General features: G+C 47.4%; 1 protein-coding gene across 7 annotated transcripts in view; it reads right to left on the bottom strand.

Moving 5' to 3' along the window:
* The window catches only part of Tjap1 (tight junction associated protein 1), a 27,705-nt gene extending 26,221 nt beyond the window's left edge, over positions 1-1,484 (bottom strand). For 4 of the 7 annotated variants that reach the window (XM_005359761.3, XM_026785528.1, XM_005359762.3 and 1 more), the window contains exon 1: positions 823-1,169. The gene's annotated coding sequence lies outside the window, so the exon portion shown is untranslated. Of the gene's footprint in view, positions 1-822; positions 1,170-1,444 lie in introns of those variants that run through there. The other 3 variants (XM_026785529.1, XM_013350967.2, XM_013350968.2) reach the window with 3 other exon arrangements.
* Between the last annotated feature and the right edge of the window lie 2,961 nt (positions 1,485-4,445).

Below are 4,445 nucleotides of genomic sequence, written 5' to 3'. Positions count from 1 at the left end.
ACTAGCTCTGTAGACCAGGCTGGTCTCGAACTCACAGAGATCCGCCTGCCTCTGCCTCCCGAGTGCTGGGATTAAAGGAGTGCGCCACCACCGCCCGGCGCACAGTAATATTCTATCAAGGATACAGAGCCATCTAAACTTTACCCAAGTTACACTGACCCCTTACCATGTAAGCTCATCTGGGTTTCTTCCTATTCCATCCTGTCTTTCTCTCACCTGGGGCACAGTTCCCCGAGGCCACACCCAAGGAACTTTTCTTACCAAAAGAAAAATGAAAAGGCAAACATGCAGCTTTTGGGACATTCTGGAGTTGCCCATAGAAAAGACCTCAATGCCAGTGAAGCCCACCAGAAATGTGCTTTCTTATGACGCACCATCATGTCACCTCAATAGGTCTACCTCCAGGCAGAAAGTCACACTGACGGGGAGGGAGAAAGGGAAGAGGAGATGGCACACAAGTGGGAAACTGCTTTGTGACAGGAACGGGTTAGAATACTTCTAGCCTGGTCTCCAGAGTTCCAGGCCAGGCAGGCTACACAGGGACACCCTATCTCTGATGAGAATAATAATAATAACAATAATATTTTCGTTTAATCTCTACTTGCCATGGGTTGCTTATGCAGACAAAGGCAGGCAAAACTCAATTCTCTATCAACTCCCAAAAGATAGCCAGCAATCTACCAAAACACCAACTTAAGGATCACAGCCAACAGCCAAACCCTCTAGAAGAGCAATTTTCTGGTATGAACTGACTCTCCAAGCCCACGGATCCTCTCCCAGGGAGAATACCACTCAGAAACCTGTCTTTGGAGACCATCTTACCCGCTCTGGGGTTGGGCTGGGGCAAGTCGCTACCTCTTCTTTCCAGGCAGGCAGTGAGATTTCTTCCAGTGCCTGGGGCCCTGGGTCTTCGGCTGAAATGGGGTAGATGTAGCTACAGGAGCTATGGAAAGACTGAGCTCAGCCTGGAAGAGGGTCGTCTAACTGGTTTCGGTCCGCTCCTTAGGACCGCCCTGCAAACTCCAGCTCTCACTCCCCAATCCTCCCGACAACTACGTGAGCCCTTTCCCTTCCCACTGGCCTGAGGCAGCCAGGCCTCTGCCCCAGACTCCAGATTCTTTACTCTCTGCAAAGAAATTCTTTTTCAAATCAGGAGTGTTTGCTTCTCTAGAATCCGAACCACACCCATTTCTGGCTCCCCGCCCCCGCCCCATCTCCTCCCCTCAGGCAGCCACAGGATTACAGGCCCCCTCCCCTCCGCCCCCACCAGTGTTTGTTTTGTTTTTTTTTTCTATTCGCCTCCAACCCTCCTCCATCCTCCACAACGGAGCTGGTCCCTCCCTCCATCCCTACTCCATGCTAGGGTTCCGCAATCCTCCCCAACTCTCGCCTTTCAGTTTGACTACTCAAAAATCCCACAACAAACTTTCCGCCGGGGCCGAACCTTCAAGACGCCATCTTGCCGCGGGGCAGGCCGGGTAGGGATCAGGGCCGCGGGAATCCCCACGCACTAGGCGCCGCGCGTCATCGGGGCGGGGCCTGGGGGCGGGGCCAAGGGCTGAAGACCTGGGACTCCGGATGATGGGGGGCGGGGGGAATGAGAATTTCCTCCTAGCAGGCTGAGGAAACCTGGTAAGGGAAAAAAGTAGGCGGTGTCGGGAGGGCCCAACAGCGGGAAAGGGGAAAAGACTGTTAATGTGATAATAATAGAGAACACCGCTCTAAAATACAGTAGGCGATGCCCCTCATCCAAAGAAAAATACCAACACACACCGCCTCCCTCTTTACCTCCCACCCACGCCTGGCAGGGCTGCCTGACAGGATCTCCATTGCTTTCCCGGACCTCTCTTTGTAGAACAAGCTAACCTTGAACTCACAGAGGTCCGCTTACCTCTGCTTCCAGAGTGTCACATACTACAAGGAAAAATGCCAGCTTCCAACCTGGCAGAAGACAACGCATGACCACCTTCATCAAGCCCATTTCCCACCTCTTTCAATGTTTTCAGGTTCCTAAACAGTCCTTTGTTTGTTTGTTTGTTTTGTTTTTCGAGACAGGGTTTCTCTGTGGTTTTGGAGCCTGTCCTGGAACTAGCTCTTGTAGAACAAGGCTGGTCTCGAACTCACAGAGATCCGCCTGCCTCTGCCTCCCAAGTGCTGGGATTAAAGGCGTGCGCCACCACCGCCCGGCTTTTTAGCCCTCATCTTCACTCGTCACCTCTTCCAGACCGCCTCTGACGGCGCCTTTTACTAGACGGCTCTGACAAGTCCCATAGACGTTCATTATGAATATCCTATACCGTAACTATTAACTTATTTTATGCGTATCTACACTTAGTGCACGCAGGAGCCTGCAGAGGTCAGAAAAGGGCATTGGGTCCCTGGGAACTGGGGTGATAGGCAGTTCTGAGCCACCCTGTGGGTGCTAGGAGCTGAGCTTGGGTCCTCTCAAGGGCAGTAAATGCTCTTAACTGCCAGGCCATCTCTTCAGCACCGTAATTGTTTACTCGCTGTATCCCTTTTACCCTAGCGTTTCTTCAGGTCACAAGGCGTGTCTGAGTATATCATCTCTATTCCACAAGTCACAAGGCGTGTCTGAGTATATCTCTATTCCACAGCAGGTGCGTGGCACGCAATACTCAGTGACGAGGTGGCAGATTTTCCTGTGATGGATGTGCTCGGTATATTTGTGCCGAGGTCTTCCAGTCTCCCGTTTCCTGTGACTGAAATGTCCTCCTTCTAGGTAGTCTCCAACAGTTGTGTCCTTGCTCAAATGTTGTCACATCAAAGAAGCCTTCCCCGGTCACTCAGCACCTCACTCCCCTCCACCACGCCACTTAACATTTGCTGCCACGGAGATTATCATTACCTGACATCATCTTAAATGTCTCTGTCTATCAACCATCTGTCCCACTACCGTGAAAACCCCAGAACTTTCTCCCCCCTCAGCAGCTATGGAGGACACTATGGCCTCAGTGTCTGAACAACTGCTTATCAAAGTAGGTACTCAATAAATATTTATCATTCAGGAAGTGATCGGAAAGTGAGTGACTGAAAGATTCTGGCATGTACTAGTGGGGAAGAAGACTCGAAAATACAGAACAAGAAAAGTCACCCCATAATTCTCAAGGTCCAAGTCAGGAGCAGAAGGAGAGAGAGCACGAGCAAGGAACTTGATTGGGGGAGGGGGAGGGAAATGGGAGGCGGTGGCGGGGAAGAGATGGAAATCTTTAATAAATAAATAAATAAATAAAATAAAAAAGAAACAAACAAACAAAAACAAAACAACAACAACAACAACAAAAGGAAAAAAATCTACTCAAGAGTAAACAGTAGGGAAATTATGCCTTTTTCTACCCATTTTAGGGAAATCATGGATCTTGCAAAAAATCTAAAATGTTCACTTTATAATAATAAGTTATCTCTAACTAAATTGTAAAAAATCCATTTTTTAAAGATGGGATTTCATTCAAATGAGTAAGGATATCTTTTAGAGCCATGCAAAAAGGAAAGGTAGTATCTAGTAGGCAATAATAAAAATGTAAGATTCGTAGTCCAACAGCTCAATGATTAAGTGCTGATCAAAAACTTGGATATTCTTGTAACTTATGGTTTTTTTTCAGAGTTTTATATAAAAGTTTATTCTGTGTGGTTTATTGTTCTGGCCTTGTAAAACCCGTAAAGAGAAAACTATTTAAGTTCATTTGGACTACTGTTTAAGGAATGTGACAAGAAATAGATGGACGTTGTTTTACTAAGTTTATAGTATAATATGTTACAAGGAATCTGTAAAATTATAACTGATATGTGACCTTCATTATTAAACTCTGATCTTTACAGTGAAAAAAAAAGAAAAGAAAAGAAAAGAAAAGTCACCCACACCCACGACACCACCGGGTCCTGGCAGGAACGGTAGCCAATAACAATCCCCAGATTCAGCGGAGGAAAACCTAAGCTGAGAACCAGCTAGAGTTCCGCATCTGGGTCGTCAGGGAGCTCAGCTCTTCTGAAAAGATTTCTGGAGAAGGAGAAACCGGATAAAGGAGATATGGAGGCACGTGGCCAGAGTTTATTCAGATCTAAAGACGACATCTACCCCAAACCCAGGCCCCTCTTGACCAGATGGTTCCGAGGAAGCTTTAGCATCTGTCCCTCTATAAATTATCCAGTGCCCCTGCCATCCAGTCTTCTCTGGTGACAGCCGGAACAATTGTCCTGGAATTCCATCTGCTGCTCCTGTGCTGATCCCCCTACAGTTCATTAAGGTTTCAGTGCACAGAGGTATCCATTTCCCTGGCTCAGGATGGAAGTTGGATCTGTCTCTGGGTGAGCTGATTTCCATCAACACAAACAAAACGTCCGGAGAGGTCTCTAGAGGAGAATTCCAAGTCTTTCCTTTCATCCTTTCTATCATGTTTTTATTTATTTATCTATTTATTTATTTATTG

Source organism: Microtus ochrogaster, linkage group LG2 (genome assembly GCF_000317375.1).
Source record: "Microtus ochrogaster isolate Prairie Vole_2 linkage group LG2, MicOch1.0, whole genome shotgun sequence".
Taxonomy (NCBI): Eukaryota; Metazoa; Chordata; class Mammalia; order Rodentia; family Cricetidae; genus Microtus; species Microtus ochrogaster.
This window is presented reverse-complemented; position numbering and strand designations above follow the sequence as displayed.